The 24,398-nt window shown below is 42.9% G+C and overlaps 1 pseudogene; it reads right to left on the bottom strand.

Moving 5' to 3' along the window:
* Positions 1-1,879: 1,879 nt before the first annotated feature.
* LOC142775041 (pre-mRNA-splicing factor SLU7-like) lies at positions 1,880-22,556 on the bottom strand (annotated as a pseudogene).
* Between the last annotated feature and the right edge of the window lie 1,842 nt (positions 22,557-24,398).

Genomic DNA, 24,398 nt, shown 5'->3' with positions numbered 1-24,398 from the left:
AGCAGATCGCCACGCTGCTTCAAGAACGCAAGAGGTCTCTCGGTGCGCTACGCATCCAACAAAAAAGCGTGGATGACACGCGATCTGTTCACGGAGTGGCTCCGGGCATGGGATACCGAGCTGGAGAAGTCCGGCCGCAGAGTCTGCCTCATTTTTGACAATTGTTTGGCCCACCACGTCACCATCCCACTGAAAAACATCATTGTGAAATTTTTCCCGGCCTACACTATGGCGAAGCTGCAGCCTCACAACCAAGGCATTATAAAAGCCTTCAAGGTTGGGTACAGGCGACGACTGGTGCAGAGGCTCCTGACGAACATTCGTTTGGGAATCGAACTCAAAGTTGACCTTCTTGAAGCTACACAGATGCTGACAGGCGCTTGGAACGACGTGAAACAAACCACAGTCATAAACTGCTTCCGCAAAGCGGGCTGTGTGGTGACTCCTGACGAGGCGTGTTCGGACACCGAAGACGATGGCGTTGAGTGCTTCGACGGTGAATTTCAGGCGCTGGCGGCATTCCCTGGTGCCATCGAAGATGGCGCAACAGCGCGCGATTTTTTAAGTGCTGACAGTGACGCGCAGGCTGTGGCGGATCTCAACGATGTGGAGATCCTGGCGGACATCGCAATTGCCGCTGCCGAAGAAGCGGCAACAAGCGACTCCGATGAAGATATCCACCCGCCTACTGCAGCTGAGCTTGTGTCGGCGTTCAGCGCGATTCGCCGCTGTTGCGGCGCAATAGAAGGCGCCAGACTTTCGCATTTGGACAGCGTCAGCAAACTTGAAGACAGTTTAATGAACTTCATGGCGCAAAAGAAGAAGCAGTCCAAGCTCACGGATTTTTTTCATGCCAAATAAAGGGCCGTGGTCGTTGCGCTGTGTTTCGTATTTTCCGTGCTTTGGAGAACAAGTCGGTTACAAACCACTTGTCACGATTTCCAAAAGCTCTCAGTGATGTGCAGAGTATTCAGGTAAGCTCCAGGTAGGCATACTTTATATTTCGAATTATCGATATATCGAACTATTTTACGATACCCTTGGAGTTCGATATAGCCGGGATCGACTGTAAATATAAGTTTTTTCAAGCTTCCCCATCGTGTTTTCAAGTGAGAGGGAAATTGCTTTGCACCGCGGCGCCGCTTCTCAGTCATGTGACTCACTGAGCGCTGGCTGTGTGAGGAGGAGGGCTCTCTGGGCCACGCGTGGCATGGCTGTAAGGTCTGCACAGGAGTTAGGAAAGAGCCGCACCAAACGAGCATCAAACACCGCAGAAAACGGTATACTTAACACACAACGGTCGTTTTTTTGTAGACTATTTGAGACTAATTTAGTTCATTATATCCATATACTGGTTAACCTTACTTTGTTACAATGAGGTTTAATATGCATGGTTCTTAATAGAGCTTTCAGGGAAAATTTCATTTACTTTGTTATATCCATTATTTTGTTATATCCTGTTACATTATAACGAGATTTGAGTGTGTGTGCTTACATTAATTCATGAAGATAATGATTCCACAGAAGCCAGTGAAGGAGATAATGCTAGAGGCAGTGGCTCATGTAACCAGAGTTATTCAATCATACGAGTTGTGAAACTCCCCATAGGCTCCATGTATTGAAATCCGGAGACGACATTGACCCAGGTGTCGGGAGTTTGCAGATTGTCATGCCACGTGTAAATCAGCATGCCAGCAATTATTCACATTATTTTGCTTAGCATTGTTTCTCCCCCGTGGAGCGACAATCAGCTAACGTTCGCAAAATCGGGCCAACTACGTGTCTGAGGTTTTGGAACGCAGCTTCGTAACTGGTATGATCGAATAACTCTGCTTATAACAGAGGACCACGTTCTATTGCAAAACATGCAGCAATAATGCTAGAAACACAGCCCCCCAGAGAGTGCCTTGAGCACTTTCACAAGCTGCTCAAGTATAGCTGAAAGAGTGGGGAACAAAGAATTTACAACAAAAGTAACCAACACATGAATTTTTTCTAGCACCACTGTTTCCTTTCGTGGAGCTCAAAACTAGCAAAATAATTTCGAAACAAAACAGCCAGAAAGTGAGTAAAAGTTTCAGACAGCAAAGGCTTAAAAGCATACTCCAGCATTCTTCATTTTTCATTGTTTACATATTAACTGCATCTGTACATAAATTTAAAGCAGAGGGTACCACTGAACAGAATTAGTCAACCCATTCCAAAACCCCCAAAAAAAGCAAAATATCATTTGAACTACTTTACACTATAAAAAACACAGTAGAGCCAATATGTGCTGGCAATAAAATGTTCAGATGCAATGCAATGTTTAGACACAGCACAAATTAAAGGTCAGCCACTGAAGGTGAAATCAGATATAATAACTTTTTTTTGCAAACTATCCCATTGATGGGGCACGATTCTCGATCAGTCCACCAAGTGGAGTGCCCACTTTACCCAGTAAACACATGCATTGAACTGTCATTAACTCAGACATACTTGGCCGCACACTAAGTGAACATTGTAAAAAAAAATAAAGGGAGATCTGGAGCCGGACGGCTGGGTACACTGAAGGTAACAGACAACTGAGCGAGCCAGCACATGTGGCTGTCGCTCGTGCTCACCCCCTTCTTTCCGCGGCCGGCAAGGTTGCGCACATTTTGAGAAAGTCCAGTTTCGAAACCAGAACGAAGTGTAAAAACAAAGAGGAGACCCGGACCCGGACGTCTGGCTACACCAAAGCGAACAGAACAACTGCACGAGCCAGCACTCGAGGCTGTTGCTTGTGCCCGCCCCCTCCTTCCTCCTTTATTTGCAACAATTGTATTTTTCTGCATAACCAGTGCAAAATATACAGAAAATTTAGAGCTGAACTCGAAGTGTGTTATACACTCAAACCTCGATACGAAACTGAATATAACAAAATATCTGCTATAATGAAGTAAATTAAAAGTAGTCTTGCAATAGATATAGAAATATATAGAAATAAATCTTAATAATAATATCTAGAGTTAAACGTCCTAAAACCCTGATATAATTATGAGAGACGCCATAGTGGAGGGCTCCGGAAATTTCGACCACCTGGGGTTCTCAACGTGCACCCAAATCTGAGCAGATGGGCCTACAGCATTGCCTCCTCCATCGAAAATGCGGCCACCACGGCCGGAATTTGATCCCGCGACCTGCTGGCGGAATAAACCTTTATAACAAATTTTCAGATATAACAAACTTTTCTGTGCTAAATTATGATTTTCAATGTTAGTTTTGCAGTGTAACAGGATAAGAGACATACACGCCAGTTTCACAGGGTCAATCACAAATGAAAGAGCCGCTGCCCCAACCAGCAGCAGCACACCCAATGACACGCAACCCTTCAGTTGGGATTTGTCAGAGGTACACCAGTGGCTGATAGAAAAGCTTTCCTTTTATAGCTTTTTCATACATCTTGTTTCTTTTTTTAAATCTGTCCCCAGCCATTCCTGCCCCCTTTTAAAACCAAAGCAGTATGACTAAGGTAGTGTTACTTGTCGCCACAACACATTAGTTATGCTACCTACCACCAGCCAACAACGTGTTGGAAATTGGCAACAATTAAAAGAAAAACGGCCTACCGTATGGTTATTGATGAGAACATGTTCCTCATACTTGGACCGGATGACAGGCCTCTCAGCTCCACGGATCACCTCACCATGTCTTGAATATTCCACATAATCCTCCTGCAGCATTATAAAACTGTTAACTACAGCCACATACACAAAATTTAACTAAACATTCAGCAAACATATTGAGGTCTATGCCCAACTTATGACAGACGAGCATTGAAGACTACTACTGTCAAGCGCCTTTCAAACAGGGTGCTTGAGACCTTCAAAATAGAGTAGACTTACAGTAAATGGAAATCTATAAAACGAAACTAGTACTGCTTAAACGGAACAATTGTCTTTGCTACGTTTGGTTTCAGGCTTGTATTCTGCACCCGTGTTTATCACTCAGTAAGCGGAACTCCTGTTAAATAAATGTATTTTCCTGGTCCCTTGAGATTCCATTTACTAAGAGTCTACTGTACTTAATTTAACAGGTCTCTAACTTTCACTCATTATAGACCATTAGCTCTAATAGTCTACTCTCATAACCAGTCAGCAATGCCTACAAATGCCAGCCAGCGAGTTTTATTCTACTTGCATAGGTTCAAAATGATGTCCTGGCTACATCATCACGCTCAGCAATCGGGATGTAATCAGCAGGCCCTTGTGTTATTTAGTAGTGTGAGCTACACAGGCTGAAGTTGATCAAAGAGTCATGTTGTGCTTGCATGAGGAGCAGCGAAATCACACAGCACACAGCTGGCGCATCGTAGCCGCCGCCGTGCTCCTCGCCAATCTGCGCACTCCAGACGAGTGACGTCACAGCTGCGGCAGGCGCACTGGCCCTGGAACGTGCGCATCAGTGTGCCTTTGTTGCAGAGTGACCGTCTCATGCTGCACCAAAGCTTCTTGATAGCGCTTCTCATTTAGCACGCATGCACACAGGTATCAATGGGGGTGTACACATAGTTGGGCGATTTCCAGTATGGTATAGTCATGGATAAGGAAAGCGGAATCGCTACTGAGCAGCGCAGAAGAACGGAGAAGATCAACTCATCAGATCCCAAGGTAGTTGCCTGGAAATAAGCTGTTGAGGGTAGGTGGAAGAACGAACAGGAGGAGGCTAAACGTGCAGCGGAGACACCAAAGCACCTTAGCTCATGCTACGTATATCATGGCATATCTTAGCTAAGCCGCTACTAAATTTCTTTAGCCAATAATAAATAATCACATGAATCTAAGCACTAGCATGCACCTAATATCTATGATGCACAACAGCTCAACACAGAAATTGAGGTGCAGTAGATTTTTTTAAACCCACAGAGCCTCTCATGAATTTACCTGAGCCGACTCAAAGGCCAAAGCCATCTGGCACACCGTCATTCATCATCACTTTGAAAAGCAGTGACATACCCATAACACATCTGTAAAGTAACATGTGCACCCACGTAGCTGCACACAATGCTGATGCTGTGGCTGACACTGATGATTAATTATGACTGATCCCTTTGTAAAGGTCGGGCAGATTGTAACTACCCATTGATAATCCAATTTACATGACATGATGTCTAGCACGATCCTATGCTTCTGCCATGTAATACTACATCCAATAAAGTGACTCCTCATCCAAAATGACACGTGTAAGGAGTCTTTTATCGAAAAAGCTATACATGTGCGTAGCACTGAGGTAAATGCTTGACTGCCACGATAAGTGCCTGAGTTCGATTCCAGCCCAAACCCTGGCTTTTTTGCTCAGTGTGTGTTCGGTTATGCGAGTTTTTGTACTAGCCATTTCATTCTTCAAAGCCAGTGTCTAATGAGGCACTTAATGATGTTACAAAAATTGTAGCAAGGTTTCTAACAGGCATCTTCATTCTTGTATAAAAAACACAGATGACAGAACCATTCAAGTATATTTGCCTTAAAGGCAGCAATGCATTGCAATCACTTTTGAGCTAACATGACACCTAAGGTCACCAGAACTACACGCAATGACATTTTTCGCTAATACCTACTGCAAATGCAATGCACAAATACTTTTATTGTCTGGGCAAATATCAGCTCCCTTGGTGGCATCTGTAAGTGCTCTGCTCCACCATACTTTTCTAGGATGCTGTCTTTCATGGAGTGACGGAACTCTTCTTCCTTTGAAAGGAACTCTTTGTTCAACAGTTCAGCCTTGGTGGGTTCTGCTTGCAGGTGAACATCGACGCCTTTCTCATAAGCCTGCCAGGCAAACACTGAGGAACACAAAAGCTGTGTTACAAAGCAATGTTAACAAGAGAAGTTCAGGTGAAGATGGAGGCTTCAAGCAACGAGAAATCGCTGTACAGGGAATGTCACTGGAGCCAACGTTTTGACAAGTAAACTTACCATTGTCAAGACAGCAACTACATTGATGTCTTCCTGCTTTGACAATGACAAGTCCACTTGATGAAAAAATTGGCTACAGTGACCCTCCCAGTTCAACGATTTCCGATGACTCGATTTCTCATCACTCACCAACGTTTTCTCATCTCTCATCGGTCATTTACCAGGGCTCAGCATTTTCATGTTCCTGAATTACACTTTTAAAGTAAGCTTGCAGAAACAAGCAAGTTAAAATCAATTGGCATACTGCTTCTCTTCTAAGCAAACAGCAGAGGCTTAAACTTTGACGTTTTGTCAAGAACAAAGAAGTCAAAGATAGTAACACCATCGTCAAATTCCTGCAATAGCACTAAAACACAATCAGGACAGCTCCATAGAAGGGCAAGAGAGGATGATAAACTACTTCTTCCTACAATACAACCTTGAAGATAATGGAGGATTATGCCTCACCCCTTCCCACACACAAAAAAATGCTCGCGTCTTCTAGTAATAAAAGAACATCAAATTGCATGCATGATTGCGCAAGAACTCAACTTGCAAGCTATTCTAGGACAAAAAAATACACAAGCACATAAAATATTATGAAGCTCACAAAATCAGTCTGACATTGTGAACACAACAATATGAGTATGAAATTCAAATACATCCTCTAAATCTGAAGTTGATTTTTCCGAAATGTGATGCTTTGTCTTTACCATATGCAGGAACTTTCAATAAAATAATTAGCCCTTCTTGTAGTATCAACCAGAGTTATCCAACACAAGTAATTGAATACATATGATCAATTATATTATTTCACTATCGTAATTAATTTATTACAATATTTACTCGCGTAAATTTCACCCTCGGGTAATTTGCAGACCCTGATTATTTAGCCAGTTTTAGTTAAAAAAATATATACAGCAGATCCCGAATATATCGACCTCGAAGGGGATTGCAAAATAGTTTGATATATCAAGAATTCGAAATATATAATATGCATATTTAAAGCCTAAATTGAAGCATTTGAGGCCTCAGAAATCGTTACAAGAGCTAACATAATGATTCCCTCACAGTATAATAAAAACAAGGAGCGAACTGCTAGATACTGTACTTTATTTCACATAAAAATACAGTTAAACCTGCCTATAACAAACCTCTGTGTAACGAATTCCTTGCTATAACGAAGTTTTTCTGTTCCCCATCATTACTCCATAGGATCACACGTATTTGCAACCTCTATGTAACAAAGTAACAGCGCGAGACAACCTTGATATAATGAATTTTCGCCACAGACAATCTAGAAATTTCGGCCCATATTTTGTAATTTTGGCAAGAGCATGCATCTTCAGCAGTTGCCTCGCCACTGAAGAAACGCGAAGCGGAGGTGGCGCGCTCGTGTTTCCGGCGATTTCTAGGCAAGAGCAAACGGATGTGCGCGAGATGGGCAGGCGGGCATGCGCGCCACAAGCCGCCGTTCTTGGAGCCGCGGGCGCATGCGCGGATGTGCCCTCCCCCTCCAAAAAAATGAATACTTTTGCAATGCTTGTCACAGCAGAACACCTCCCACTTTGAGTTAGCGTCACATATGTGGGGCCGCACTGGATATGGAGGGCTCTTTACCGAATAGATTTTCGCTGTATCCGTGTTCTTTGCACTTCGTTTTCGACCCTGCGCGCATTCATGGTCTCACTGTGTGCGCGTGATGTGGCCCCCAACGCCGTTCAGCTTCTTTTTTTTTTAATGCGGACAACTGTGTCGTTACTACCTTGGGGATGTCAGCATATCAGATTAGGTGCTGATCGAAACTCTCTGAGACCACGGTTGCAATGACGGATCTTTGAAGGTCGACTCGTCAAGCGTTTGCGCCGCGAGTTCGAGGAATCGTAGCCTTCGCGATAAGCCGATTAGCTCGGGCAGCAACACGACGGCACGTTGAATACACTGCAATGAATGTGAGAGCAACAAATTGTAATGTTATGCAAAGTAAGGCTGGCAGCCAACTCTTTTGGATCCAAATATTGCGGAACTCATACAAAACGTGGTGTAAGCAAATACAGCCGCTCCAGGGAGAAGAGCTTTTTCACACAACCTCTTCGCATTGAAAGCACACTGACGCTTGCCGAGATAGCATGCACACCCGTAAAACCTAAAGTCACCGTTGCTACTAGAGCAAGCCCCCCCCCCTCCCGCGTTTTTTCATGCTCGTTCAATATGGGTGGTTTCCTTTCTGTTTGAGCATTCGATGGCAGAACATTCAATGAAGGCATCCCCTTATATATGGGATGCCATCCTATGCGCCCTACAGGTGATAGAGATGACCCGGCTCATTTCATCTCTGCTTCAGCAGCACTCGCACACTTTTACCCGCTATTTTTACGATGCGTGGTAGCGTGGTATCAATTTGAACTTAGGGAAGAAGAATGGCTATTTGGGCTAGTTGGTTAGAATTCATGGTGATAAGGGCTGCAGCGTGAGCACGAAGGTGCTAGAAGAACCGTGAAACGAAAGGCGAGACGAGGCGTGTTGTCCTCCTTGCTTTCCTTGCCTCGTCTTTCGTTTCATGTTTCTTCTAGCACCTTCATGCTCGCGCTGCAGCCCTTATCACCACGAACTTAGGGAACATGGCAGCGACTGCAGAATCCCATCAAGAGTGTCCATGTAATTGCTATCGAAATAATAGCACAATTTTTTTACCGCAAAATAAGTGTTTTGGGTTAGCTCTGCTTTCAGTTCCCTTTTCTTTTAATTTGTGCATGTATTTTTTGAATATTTGTACTGAATCTGCGTATAACGAAATCCTCTTTATAACAAATTTTTCCGGGGTTTTGTCAATTTCGTTATATCCAGATTTAACTGTAGTCCATAAACTTGTCTTGCTTTTTGCACGTTGTCAAGTTCCAGGCATCCTCAATATTATTTAAGCTTTTCAAATAAGCGAGTTTAGCTCCCTTGGCCACAACAACGTTGATTGACGCAGAACGCCGATGCAAGCTTTGTAGTGCGGCAAAAGGGTGGTTTACGGTAACAGCGAAGGCATTGGCACATTCATAACCGCACGGCTACACTTCTGTGGCACCAGCAACGGCAGCCAAAATCTCAGCATCAATGCACTCAGGAACAGCTACGTCATCATCTGTATCGATAAAGTCGCTCACTGTCCAAGATGGTGCCCGGAAATGCTGATAAGTCGCAGAATTCACTGAGGCACCGTACCCCGTTGTCAGCGGTCATGACGCACCCGAAGCCGTCACCTCCTGGCCCGCAACGAACGTTTACGGTGTTTTACTTGACATCGCTCTAAGCGCCAGTCATAACTTTTATCGCTACGTGAGGGTCAACGTTCAGTCCACCTCCCGAATGAGGATTTCTCAGAAATGAGGCAAGAAGTTGAGAAGAATAATTATATATACGGTGAAATTCAAGCTCACTGTTACAAAGTCTGCCCAAGAAAACAGAAACCACGCTGCCGCCTAGCACTTCAGTCAGCGTCCAGTTCTCCAACGTGTGACTTTCGGTACGGGAGGCGCTTGCTGATACAGTCGCCAACTGATAAATCGGACACCAATAATTCGGACATGCTCGGTAATTCGAACAGCCGCGCAGCACAGCCGAGGGCTCCACATAACTAATGTGTAAAGACGACTGATATTGCGGACAGCTGCCAGGTCTGCATTCGATAATCCGCACTATGTCCAAAATTGGCATGCACACTGAACGGCAGCCATTATCTTTTCCGGTACACATACCACACAAAATATGGCCTCAAAGATGAAAAACGAAAGAAAATTTGTGATTTGTAAGTAGAAAATGGCGATCTAGGAGTCACTGCTCATCTGTCGGAGGTTGTATCAACATCGGGAACACCCTCTATTCCGGTTCCTGTACCCCCTCGCTGTTATGACGCTGTACTGCGGTCACCGCCATTGTGCTGTATGTGTCTGCTGAATTCTGCGCGCGTTCGGTTTGGTGCCGAGACCCGCTTCATTTTGCGCTCTGCTATCCTAAAAGATCGATGTCAAATGGCATCAATGGTGCCCTCACAGCCAATGCCGAAGGCCGCGCCGACGAAACGTGGCAGACATACAACACTAACCATGGCAAGGAGAGTTGCCATTACTCAGCAAGTGCTGAGTGGTCACCTGCAAGCTTGATCGTCCCCGCTCGTGCTGCTCGCAGCATGGTTGCGGAACTATGCTTTGACTTTTCTTACGTTGTTATTTTGTTATATAATGGCTTGATTTGATGTTGTTTCGAACGTCAACAGCACTGGCTATCATACCGAAATAAAATGAACCAAACCATTTAAATTTTCTTTTTTCAAGAACCAGGGTGGGGGATGGGTTCATTATGCGAGTGGGTTCAGTACACAGAAAATATTGCATTTGAACTTGTGCCATACAGCAGCCTTATGCATGTTCTGACTGTCAAATCTGAGCACTTAGCATTTGTTTTCTAATAACAGTTCACCAGATGTTGGCTGACTAATTGGATCAGTGCCCACATATCCCTACACTATGGTGGACAGAAAAATTTTATAGGAGTCTAGCAAGGATTTATGCTATGTCTGCTAACCATTACAAGTATTACACTTTTCAGATGAGTTGTCATAAGAAAATTGCATGATTACCAGCACTAAAACCTTACCAAGACAGCCTCAATAGTAGACTGTCTATAAAATATTAATTTAAACCAATTATATCAAGGTAGTGTTTTGCTATAGCCCTGCTTCAATTACATGATATACAGTTATGCCAAAAGTGCTCAGAACTTTTACGTTGAAGAAACATTAGAATTGAGTGCACAAACAATGCATTGAAGTTGCTAAAGCCACTTCAACAACTTGATACAGTAGCCTCACAATGGCTTCAAAGTATATTGTAATATTCTTACACGGTAAAGGTGATCAGAGATTCATTGGTCAAAGTGACTAGAGCAGCTTTTAGACCTAAAGGCATTCAGATTTTTCCAGTGAATTAAACATTGATTGATGCTTACACTGAGCTTCCGCAATCTTCTGAGTGTCCCCAGAGTACCTAACAAAATTATCACCAGCAAAATGCAGCCTGGAAAAAAAATGTTTTACATTAGCAGATATTCATGCATGCCCACACGAAACAACAGACTTAAATGAAGTACAACTGCCATATATTACTTTCACATAAGAATTTTTAAAAATTAATACCAAATGTTAGCACTCAGTAACATCGCTAGACACTAAAAACAAAAGTTTCCAACAATGGCTCACGTAGCCACCATAGATCACAATACGGGATACTTGAACGTAATCTCGCAAATTATTTCAAAAGTAATCTTTACAAAATTACGCTCAACTGTGGGGTGAACCATAATATGAAGAATATTGACATTCACCCCACAGTCACCTAGAATTCTTAAATATCATGGAAGCCATGGTGTACTTTTTTATAATTAAACTGAACGAAAATACACTTTTCTTAGTGGCAATTCATTGCAAGGCACTGCGATGTGTTTGGTACTGAATACCAAAATAAATTCCAACAGCCAACCCTTCTTACTTACATCCTGCTCTCATTAAAATAAATTCCCTTTTCTGCTATTTTCTAATTCAAAATGAGTTCACACAGCTATTACATACAATAAACACTAACATAAAACACTACATAACACTAACACTAACATAACACTACACTAACATAAAAGTATATACAGTGAAAATATATCTTTTTTTAAAGCGGCATACATGCACATGCATGAATACATGAGAGTCCATCGTTGTTCACTTACTCTTCTGGGGTCTTGTTTGAATTCTTGTATGGATTGTCCCTCATGGAACATGTTTTAGGGTCATAATAGGCAGAGTTTGGGTCCAGATTTCTCAGGTACTAAAAAGGGAGTGACAGATTTAGCTACAACACAACACACATTAATTACAACAGTGACATAATTTATATTTATGAAGGTCTCCATTGATGCCTTACACCATTTGCATATTGTGCATCTGAAAACAATGCACAATACGGGGACCTTCCTAGGTCAATAATTTTCATTAAAGGGCTTGGTGCACTTTTTGAGCATGGTCAGAAAATACTGCCGATCAGTAGTAAAGGCTCCTGACAAAACACGAGCCAAATATTATAGCACAGCAAGCAGCCTGGAATTCACAATAAATTACTTAAGTCAGCTAAAATTACTTTCTCTTCTCTCGACAAATAACGGAAGACGCTCAAGAATCACTTGTAGAAAGCCCATCTATCAGCAATTGGCTGATTTGAACATGGTGCGCTGGATTGTTACAGAGATCACCGCCAGAGGATGCGACTTGTCCACGCGTGCGCACGCTATCACGCTTAAAAAGCCGCGCATTTGAAGAAAAAAAAAAGTGCTCAAGGTCACGAGGCGCACGTGAGATTTTTTTTTCCCCTGCCTTCTCTCCCTGCTTAACTTCCAGTACTTTCATCGGGACGAGAAAAGAGAGAATGCAATTGCATGCTATAAATCTTTGTACCTCCACTCGCGCAAGATGGATTCTTAAAATTCTTGTAGCATTGAATTTGTGAGGCAATAAGGTCTTCCAGGGAATTCATTCCATGGTTACTTTAAAAAGTATTTTAGGGCCCGTTTAAGGGGAGATGAGAGTTTTTTCCAGTACAACATATTATTCATTTTTATTTGCTTTCACAAGTTTAGTTTTTCTGCTTTCACGACAAAAAAACTGGAGATGGTAATTAAACTTTAGATAGGCTAAAATCGTTTTTTAAGAGCACAATATGGCTACTAAAAATTGCAAAGAGCTCATTGTCTACAGACCCATGGAAATTGTCACCTGGCTGCTTGCCACTGCATTTTGCATGAGGAGTCCACTAAGGCCGCATGCTCAAAATAACCACGATCTCTTATGATGGAAGAAATTATCTTAAAAAAAAACACATCTTTTCCACTAAGGCCGCATGCTCAAAATAACCACGATCTCTTATGATGGAAGAAATTATCTTAAAAAAACACATCTTTTCCACATACATGAGCTTTTACTTATATCTTCAGAATGTGTTTTTCTTAAGATCCATTTTTGGGCAACACCTTCAGTTTGGACGTCATATTTTTCGTACTTTTGATAGCCCAATCGGGGAAGACATTTTGCCCACATATTTCTTAAGATGTAAAAGGTGCAACTACCTCTTTGAAAACTTGACATCACCAGTATATTAAGAACCTCAAGTAAACAATTAGTATGGGCTGAGGATTCTAAGAATTGCCACATTACCATTTTTCTCGTCCATTAAAATGTTTTATATGCACTTTCTTGATAATACATTGTACAGTTAATGTAGGGCAATATGAGCCAATAATAGCTCAAAAAATAAAAGGTTAGTGGCATAAAAAGTTTGTCCGAAACATGCACTTTGTCATGGTATAAAATGAAAATGGTGCAACTTACTATAAAAATAATTACATATTTGAAATCAAAATAAAAGCCCACATACACAGCGTAAATTCATTCACCTAGGCTACACATTGACAAAACTTTTTTTCAAATCCCATCTCCCCTTAAGATGAAGGAGAGCTTGCTTCCTGAAGAAAGTTATGCACTTATAGCTGTGGAGGCACGCTCTGCTACTGTTCATAAGTTAGGAGCTATGGTCAACATTTTACTTTCAGCTACACTTCACAGCATCACAATTCAATCCCGTTTGAGTGAAGATCCACCAGGTTTAACTGGAAACAGTGCGTATCATAATATGTAGCTTAAACACTTGCTCTATACTGCATTTTGCAAACGAAATTGAGATGATTGATTGATATGTGGGGTTAACGTCCCAAAACCACCATATGATTATGAGAGACGCCGTAGTGGAGGGCTCCGGAAATTTTAACCACCTGGGGTTCTTTAACGTGCACCCAAATCTGAGCACACGGGCCTACAACATTTCCGCCTCCATCGGAAATGCAGTCGCCACAGCCGGCATTCGAACCCGCGACCTGCGGGTCAGCAGCCGAGTACCTTAGCCACTAGACCACCACAGCGGGGCAACGAAATTGAGAAAAGACAGAAATGGTCTGTTTTACCAGCACAGATATTACTTTCCTACAGTAGAAAAAAAAGAATAAAAATGCATAAATGTAGGCCACTGCACTATAAGCGAGTCACTGAAAAGTATGCTTATTATGCTAGTATTTTACTCCCATTTGCTTTCCCAGATGTATCACCTCTGTATGCTTAGGAACTTGTAGAAAACACAAGGGGCACAGTGGTGAATTCAGAGGTTGTTAGGGGCAGTCTTGTGCAGTAACAAGCAATTAGTAACATATCATCTGTTACTAGTTACTCTTTCCAGTGACTCGCCAGTGTAACTAGTTACTTTTAATTCAGAGGAACTTGTAACTGCAACACTGTTATTTTTTTTACACATTAACAATATTGAAAAATACCATCACAGTTGCTTCTGTGTAAAAATTATCGAACTGCAGCGCTCATTAAAGGCAGATGTTAAACCCTTCTCACTTTTCCGAAATTGCCTCTTTACCTTATCTTCTCCACCTTTCAAACATTCCACAATGGGGCACACCTTGCAGTTTAGGAAAGGAGGTCACTAAGAAAAATAGCTTTTCTGCCAAAGATTGTATTCGGAGTTTACTTGTAAATGACATGTCATAAATAAATTGTGCTGCAACTGATCAGCTTGCCAAGTTCACATCCCGCTTCCCCTTTACTTGGGGGGGAGGGGGCATATATACTCTTTTTGTCACTTGAGCTTCTAGCTCTGTTCTTGCTGTAAGCCGTCCTTCGCCCAAGATGCAGAGCCAATCATGTTTGACGGGTGACTAGAAAATGTCAGTGTGACACAGGTAAAAGCCAAAAGCGCCGTGAACTAGCAAAGCAAACTAAAGCTTCTTGGCAACTGATTTCAAAAGTGCACTCCGACTGAGAACAACAATTATTAGCAAAATGACAGACATTTTTTGCCCCCTATGCAGGTGGCGTCCTCAGTATACAATAGCAACAAAACATGGGAAAAAATGGGCAAACCTCGATCAGTCCATTAGTCACACGTGTTCTTACATACGTTCGATAGGTGGCCCACAGTTGCTTTTGCAAGCCGATGCGTCGTGGAGAATTAACCAAGTTTCCAGAAATTATTCCTCCTCCCCCTTCCGCTTCTTGCTTTCGTCCATGAGCCAGCATTGTCACATTGTTTTGTCAAATTCAACCCATCTAAAGTGAGTGGGTGAATCCATCTCTGAAAATGTTAATCCTGTGAACTATAATGCTGACAGACGTAATAATGATCCTGCGGCTTATCTGGCCCGATGCAAATTTCCTCTTCCCAGCAAAGGAAGCAACCAACTTGACCATCAGCAGACTTCTTATTCACAGCTGCTTAGTAGGGGGGGGGCGCACGTATACTTCTAAACATGTACCTTAGCCTGAATGGCACAGAAAAGTAAATTGAAAAAAGCTACACACTTTTGCAACATCTTCACGTATGCGAAGGTTCCGCACGGTGATGCGCTGCTTGCTGTCCACTTTTGTGCCAGGCATGTCTGCATTGTCGGCATACTTGTCTTCGTCGCCATCCGCTTCGTCTTCACTGTCATCTCTCTGCAGAAATGCCAAAATAGTCGCAGCATTGCAGAAAATATTTCAAAGACATAACAAGACTAACTGAAACATATTCACAAAGAATAACAACGATACATAATACTAAATCAGACACACAGAAAATACATTCTTTCAAGGAATAGTGGTAGACTACCATTCCTAACATGAGAATGCTAGCCAAACTTGTTCCCCTCCATCCTTCTTCTTCTAGTTATTTCACTCTCATGGTTCCGCTCTGCGGTAACTGCCTGTCCCCCTAAGCAGACATATTCCTTAACAACTTCCAGCATCTCACCACCCACTGTTCTCTGCCGAGACTATTGCACATTACTTTAGTTTAATGCATATTAATTTTCAGAGCTACTCTTCTGCTTTCCATGTCCAGTTATGTAATCATGATCTGTCATTCGTCCCCCAAGTTATTCATCAATGCAATGTCACCAGCGAATCACCGGTTACTAAGATATTCTACATAACACTTATCCCTAACTCTTCCCAATTTTAGAGCCATGAAAACTTTCTGTACATGTGGCGAATAGCATTGCAGCGATCGAGTATCACTGCTTTACACCCTTCATTATTGGGATTTTATCATTTTTGTTGTGGAAGACTATGGTGGCTGTGGATCCACAGATTTGTCGGTGCACTGATTCCGCAGTGCCTGCATGACCGCTCATACCTTAAATGAATCAAATGCTTTCTCATTATCTATAAAGGCTATGTATAGGGGTCGATATTAGTATTCTGCACATATCTCTATCATCTGACCGATAGTATAAATATGGTGTATTGCTGAGTAACCTGTATAAATCATGTTTGCTCCTTTAGTTGATTGACCTTTATTGTTGTCTTAATTCTATTAGCTATTATTTTTGTAAACAGCTTGTAGACAACATAAAGTAAGCTGATTGGCCTAAAATTTTTCATGTTCTTGACGTCCCCTTTCCTATGGATTAAGATGACGTTGCCATTCTTCCAAGATTCTGGTACCCTCCCGGTCAAGAGACACTTCGTATACAGGGTGGCCAGTTTTTCAAACACAATCTCTCCACCCACTTTTAACAGGTCTGATATTACTTTATCCTCCCCAGCGGCTTTGCCTCTTTGCATTCCTTCTAGGGCTTTCTTCACTTCCCCTGTCATTACTGGTGGGACATAGGATTCCTCTGGGTTATTACTCATATTTATATTATCATTTTCGTTGTCTCGGCTGCAGTGCAAATCTCTGTGGAACTTTTCCCCTACCTTAACTATCCTATCCATAATAATTGTGACCTTGCCTATCTTGTCCCTTAACGTATACATTTGTATTGTGCCTATGAACAGTTTTGCCTGCACAGCTTTAAGCCTTCTTCCTTTCTTCATAGCATGTGCAATTCTCTTCGTGTTACGCCTTCTTATGATGGCATCATTACACCTATTGATTAGCTTCAAAAGCTTCACCAGCTCTATTTTGTCTGTAACATTTTAAGCTTTTACGGTTCGACGTCTCTTAATGGTGCTTTTTGTCTGCTGGAATAGCTTGCCAGTGTCTTGTCTAATGACTGTGCCCCTGACTATGGAGAAGGAAGTATTTGAGAAGAGACTTCCAGGTCGTGGCAGTGAGCGAGGGTGATGCGATAGTGTCACTGAGGAATAGGGCTTCCGCTGAAACTCAGCAGATCATAGAGTTCCTCACAACCTTACCTAGAAGAAAATCTGGCGCTAGTGAGCTGCTGGATGCAAGAGAATGCCGGGATATGTGAGCTTCGAACTTGACTCAGGTTTGTATACCTCTAAGACGTATCTGGCTTCGCGTTAAAATGATCGATTTCTTACTAGAAGGGCACTAATAAGCTATTTATTTTTTTCATTGCACAGGAATGTGTTCTATTTACCACTGGAACCGTCTGCGTCGATGTACAATTTTACGAAGAGCCAGAAGTAATTAACAGTCGCTAAACTCGGCAGGCAGACGATATGCAATTGTTCCCTCCGCCACCTTTATGTTGTCTGTTTCTTTCTTCTGCTGTTTGGTTGTGCCGTCAGCGTTAGTGGACTTTTATTTCAGAATATAATACGCGTGAATAAGATCCACTTATAAACGTTTCGTTTTAGAGAAGCTTTATTTATGCAGTTGTATTCACTTTGGAGCTGAAGCCTCGCTCAACACCAGCCAGCACAAGCCTCGCAGACACACATACCATTATTCCGAGCGCTCCCACAGGGACCTTTAAAAATTCGCATTGACGGAGGTACCACACTTCCCTCTGGGTATTCTTGTGAAAAACTCTATGCAACAAATGACGCTTTCAGCATGTTGCCACCTTTTACATGTGCTTCTATGCAAGCGAAGCATAAAAATTGTAATAGTGCATCGTACACTATATATTTCAGAGTTCTGTATGTAACATAAATTCGCAGATGTGACCGTTATTTTAGCTGCAGTTACTAACTGATACTGCCAGAATTACAGGCCATGTAGCGCTTGAAATGAACGACTATAATGTGCCCTGAACAGAGGATGTCAGCTCCATGCACGTGCTCCTCACTCACATGTTGTGTGCATGCATGCGTCGGTGTCCTTCAGAGGGAAAGTTTGCAAGAAGCTGCCGGGCTTCTTTTCCCATTTTGCACGTTTTCTGTATCTCTAGCGCACTAACTGGCTTTCCGCGCGTCACACCGACGACACTGACTCCTCAACGTCTACACATGCGTGTCACACCGCAACAACTGAGAGCTTTGCAGGTTTTGACTAGTGCTTTGTTAGGATCGGCGCTTGAGCCAAGCAGAGAGGGGTGTTTGCGGTTCTGCGAACAAGTTGCCGAAAGGAAGTGGGTCCGCTGACAGCCGTCCAAATATGAGTATTGTCCCCCGACCGGAGAGCGAGGAGTATGCAGTTGTGACACCGTGACGCAAAGTGTACAACGACGACCGAAATGGTTTTGGTCGAGACAGCCTCCTGGAATGGATGGCGACGACAGCATGAATGACCTTCAGCTCAACAGATATAGCGTGGCGAGCAGGGGTCCTTTGATGCTTCCGACAGTGCGAGCATGTGTGGCCCAGCACAAAGTGGCCTCATCATCTGTGCCAGAGGGGAAGTGTGGTTGCTACCACCCGGTCAATGATGATGCCCAGGGCAGGTGAGGGTGGAACCATCAAAACTGATGTGTGTGCGGTGGTTGCAGAGAGAAGTTTAAACCCATTCCCCCCATCTGAGGCAGAAAAAGACTCTTGATAACCAGCGGCAGTGTGCTGCTGAGAGAGCCTTGGACGAGATCGTCACGTAGGACGACATTTTCGTCTAAATGTTCGTCTTGTGGCAAGAAGTGCTCGCTTGTAAATATGTAGAATAAACGTCTGTACAGTTTCCTCATCAGTCCCTTCATGCTCGGCGTATTCCTCCTGAGTCGCTTGGTGCCGCTAATGGCGAAGTAACAACAACTCCGCAACGGATAGCAGCGGTGGGATCCTGATCAACCGCCAGCCACAATAGCTTCTTCAGGATCCGGCGAAAATGTGTTGCGCCAAAATGCAACAGTGGGTACCCATCTTGCAAGGAGAACGTAATTATGTTCAAAGTTTCTAGTGACCAAGTGAGGTTAGCGTGGGCTCGCACCACACCAAGGAAACTCGTGATGCCTCGTGACAACGTTTTTGTGAAGCACTTCTCAGACAGCAAGGCGGCGCTACTGTGGCGAGCAAGGTGGCAAAGTTCTGGAAAAACCAAAATGGCCAGCGTTGTTACCAGACGCCGTACCTTCAATTTTTTCACGCTGTCCCAACTACTTGTATCGTTTCCACAAAAAATAATCAATAAAAAATAAATAAGATAAGACAAACTACACTCGACGTGAGTCCACCAGTGTGGGTGAGAGCCATAAAAGAAGGCCAACAAGAACAAAATGCGGAAAGCATACAAAAACAGATACTTCGGTGGCTATAGATACAAACCATGCGCGCTGCTTGCAAGAATGAAGAAATTGAGATCATGAATCCTATGAGCTCATCTTCTCATGAGTTCGCTGTCCTGAACTTGAAGAAAGAAGAGCCGATTTCAGCGAGGTTAAAAGGCATAATACAGTGCTCTGTGCCAGTAATTCATACTTTAGTCGCATCTATCCCGATTTAGTGGTTATGGGCAACGCTGATTTTGCTCATGCAGTCAACATCGCTGACGCTGGTATTTCTGTAAAACCAGCTCTTTAAAATTACATAGCAAAAATTTGGAGCCTGTGAGGACACACATACACACACCCATTTGGATGTGTAACACAAATCGGCACTGAATGTTCTTGAACTGACGAGCTTCATCGAAGAGCGCGATTAGCAGCACGCATGTTTATCTTTCTCTCACAACAGAAAGCGCGTCAGTGCTGTGCCAGATTTCGTGACTTTATTAGGACGCCCGAATGAGCGCAGTTTCGCCTCCTCAAGAATTCTTACTCCGTGCCTTCTACTTCAGTTGCACACTCCATAACGATACTAGGCAGATCGTCATTCACTGCGTCAACCCTAACGCTGCTTTCCTGGGTTAGAGCCGCAAATTTATTTTGAAGTAAGTCTTTCAATTCCTGTACTTTCCCTCTCAGCACTAGCTCACTGATTGGTTTCTTGCGTATCAGTTTCTGCTGTTCCTTTCTCAAGTATAGGCGAAGTTGAGACCTTACCATTATATGGTCACTGCATCGAATCTTGCTAACTACTTCCACATCTTGGAATATGCCTGGGTTTTCACACTGATATTTCATTTTTAGTTTCGACTTTGGGACTTAAGACTCTTGTATGTCCACTTACAATTAGCCCGTGTTCTGTAGGAGGTATTCAAGGTCCCAAAATAATTAAGTTCTGCGAGCTCTACTAGTCCCTCTCTTCTGGCATTTATAGCAAAATAATTGTTTTGCACTTTCACTCTGTCTTATTAAAAATGCTTGATTAAGGTAGTAACATAAAGGTTACTACCTCCCTCCTTCAGATGTGTATTCTCATATATTATGGAATTTTGCAATACAGTACACACTAGAGAGGGTCCATTGCCTTTCGTTTTTCGATACAGCTCCAATTCAATATCTTTTTTTTAACACTGTTCTAAGAATAACATAACAATTGATGGGGTTTAATGACCCAAAACACGGTATGACTATGAAAGACGCCGCAGGAGGGGCTTCAGAAATTTTGGTTGTCTGGGATTATTCAAGATGCACCTAAATCCAAGACCACAGGCCTCGAGCATTTTCGCCTTCATTGGAAATGCAGCTGCGATTCATATCCTGTGATTAGCGGGTCAACAGTTGAGCACAATAACCACTATACAACCGTGGCAAGCTTTAACAGTGTTCTCATTCACTGAAAAATTCCTGAGCAAACGCTTGATTTTCAGATGACCAGTGGTGACAGAATACAAAATTTTCGCTATTAAACAAGCACTCACATCAAAGATTGCTCCGTTTTAAAATGTTGCATGCAGATTTGTAAAGTTTCCCATTAATTCAGCAAAATTAATCACTCAGCTACAAGACGGTTAACAACAAAGCAAAAATTCAGCATGTTGGCCAAAATACCTCACGTGTACCGACACCCTCCAGGTGCAAGATATCATGCTTCAACCTGTCTTCCTTCAGTTGCCATTTTGCGTGCAAGGGACAACACAAGAGTAAACTATATACCTGAGCAAAGCCAATATGACACTAAATAATGGAGTACCAACAACATTACCTCTTCCACCTTCCTGTATTCTTCTATGACAGCATGATAGCAGGCAGGGTCAAAGCCATTCCATCTGTCCCGCTTTACGCCATAGTCCAAATTCAAATCCGGCAAGTTTTTTTGATCAGGAGCTATGTCATCATTTGTAAATCGAGCGCCAACTTTCCGGGGTCTCTAAACAACCAAAAATTAGAGCATAATAATAAATCAGAACAAGCTCCTTTAGCAGAAAGAGATAAAACAATATAAAGCAAGAAGCGGTCCTTGATGAAAACAGGCTTCCTGAAACTACCAGGGATACATAAAACTGTGATGCGGAGAACCCTTACTGCAATCAATTACTCTGTTAGCAAACTTCCCAAGCACATACGTCAGTAATATGCCGTAATATGAGGCTCTTCCGTGCTTTCTACGAGTTCTTGTGGCACGAGAAAGTTACCTCTAAGCAATCCTTCCGCTTGTGGGTCAAGGCACCGCAGTTTTCGCAAGCACCTTTTCTGTACTTAGTTGCTCTGGAATCCTGCAAGAAGTCATAACGACGATGTGGAATGAGGGAATCTTCCAGGCCAGCACTGGAAGCTCGAAATTTTATTCCAAAATGTGTCGCTTACAAATTCTCCTCGAGAATAGTAATCGTCGATCCGAGAGAACTGCTTCTGCTTCTCAGGCTGTGGGCGCTGGTGCCTCAAAGTGGGCCCTTTAGCTCCAAAATACCACGGTGCCGAAGATATTTACTGAGGACTATGCGGGTTGATGTCCCTGCACAAAACGCGAGTAGGCGGAGCAAATTAATTTCGGCAGCCAGTCCGAGCGGTGCACACATCAAGTGGAAACTTACTTTCCTTCCTCATCGACAGCGGCTGGTGCTGTGCCCGCTTTTCTGGCCTCTTCGAGCTCCTTTGCTTTTCTCCAATACTCTCGAGACTGCTTCTTGGGCTCGTCAACATCCTTGCTCTTGATGATTTCCGAGACGGGCAGATTCGTCTGATTCATTCTCTCGTCGTCAGCCGGCCGACATCCAGAGACTTACTGGAATTCACAGAATCTGTTACATAGGGTGAATGGCGCAACAAGTCTCAACGAAAGATGTGCGCATTATGAGCGCAAACTGTGACAATCCGAAGCCGTATATAACGAAAATCAAAGGCAATATGCAGGTAGAAAGTTATAAGCCAAGAAGGCTTTGTAGACAACCATGGAAAACAAGCGTCAGCACTGGCGCTTTTGAAATCAAACCCGCATGAGTAGGCTCCAGATATTGTTCTTTGCGTCAATTCTGACATACCCAATAACATCTTATCCTAACTTATTCTATTAAACTGTTAAAAAGATGCACTCACACCTACGACGTTACGAGGACTGCGGAGTCAACTGCGTATATTAAATCTTACCAGATCCAAACAAAGCTTCTATTTGTTTTGATGTGCTATTAAGAAGCTCAAACAATAAGCTGCATGCACGCTTCTTTATCATATATGTCGTTGTGTAATTGAGTAATTTTTAATGCTAACGTTTTTTTTTCTTTGATGTACTTCATAAGTTCGAGACTACGGCTCATAAACATTCACATAGGTGAGTGGTAGGAAATATAGCGGTGGGGAAAGGTATGCGACATGGCGGTCTTTCGTGGCATCATGCATTCACGCTGTAACTCGTATGTACCGACGCACTCCGTGACTCGAACTTTCACTAATGTATGGTAGCGGGAAAGAACTGCTGCAGACGTGATAGATTGGCGTTTGCTAATCTTACGCGGCAGGCGGGAACTCGGAGTGCTCGACAGGACAGGATGAGACACCCGTTCGCATGAAACGTTTCTGAAGATCCTAAAACCTTTTAAAACCCGCAGGGCGCGGGTTCGTATCCCGGCTGCGGCGGCTGCATTTCCGATGGAGGCGGAAATGTTGTAGGCCCGTTTGCTCAGATTTCGGTGCACGTTAAAGAACCCCAGGTGGTCTAAATTTCCGGAGCCCTCCACTACGGCGTCTCTCATAATCATATAGTGGTTTTGGGACGTTAAACCCCACAAATCAATCAGTCAATCTAAAACCTTTTAAACATGCTGCTGTTTAGCCAGGTACATGCCCATCAGTACTGACCGTGCACCTGGAGTATAACATGTGCGGCCAGCCATGAAATGCTTTGAAGCCACAGTGCAACTTATTAAGCTAGATATCCAAGGCCTATGCGTGCGTTTGTTTGTGTTTCACGCCTCCTGGCCTGTGCACGCTTATGTTTGTATGTTCCAAAAAGGAAATGAGTGATAGGATATAAAGTAGGCTAGCTGGGAAAGGTGTGCAGTTCAGCCAGTTCACGAAGTGGAAACTTTGTCGAAAAATAAATAAGAAAAGGCAATGCAGATGCTCATGTGAGCATCTATTTTGTCTGCCTTGCCCCTTCATTTCCTAAAAAGTTTTTGTTCGATACTATGTTCAGTACGTAGCATGAACACGTTACAAGTCTTGGTCTCGGGAAAAGTGTGCTTGAATGTGAGCATTAGATATATAGCCCCAGTTTTTATCTGTTCCTACATGTGTAGACACTGGTTCGTAAATATCATGTCAATTTTGTTCTTAAACATCGGAGCACTTCAACACTGTATAATTTTGAGCTATTTGGTGATGCATTTTGGGATGCATAATTTTGAAATTTCCAAGATGTTGCCAATAAAGGAAGAAAAGTCAACACTTACTGTGCAGTCAATGGCATATATTGCATATAACTGTTTTATTTAAGCACTGGGAGTGCTGACGTTACAGGTGGTCAGCACTTCTTTTCTATCTGTAACAGTCAGTTCACAATGCTGTAGTAATATGCATGAATGTAAGTGGGTTCACAGATTGCTCACATGAGAGCCCTAAAAAACAGCAAGCCTTGAGTTAATATATGCTCAAAGTACAAAATTCTGAAGCTGATCCAGTGGCAGCTGTAAGAACAAGGCATAAAGTACAGTACACATTGCTGACACACTGATGTGTTGCTTTGTGAAGTAACCCTACACGCTATGATCGTACAGCTGCAAAAAAGCCAATGTCACATCCAGATTAAGTAAGTTCCCGTTTACAGCCAGCTCTATTTAAAATGCTAAACACTTTTCTGAAGCTATTTTTTCCACAGTTCATTGAATGGCATAGATGTCCCTTGCCTCAGTAGTATCACCCAGCTCTCCTGTAGAAGTTGAGGAAACTTTGCACAGAGGCGTGACTTTAGTCAGCGAA

Source organism: Rhipicephalus microplus, chromosome X (assembly GCF_043290135.1).
Source record: "Rhipicephalus microplus isolate Deutch F79 chromosome X, USDA_Rmic, whole genome shotgun sequence".
Lineage (NCBI taxonomy): Eukaryota > Metazoa > Arthropoda > Arachnida > Ixodida > Ixodidae > Rhipicephalus > Rhipicephalus microplus.
This window is presented reverse-complemented; position numbering and strand designations above follow the sequence as displayed.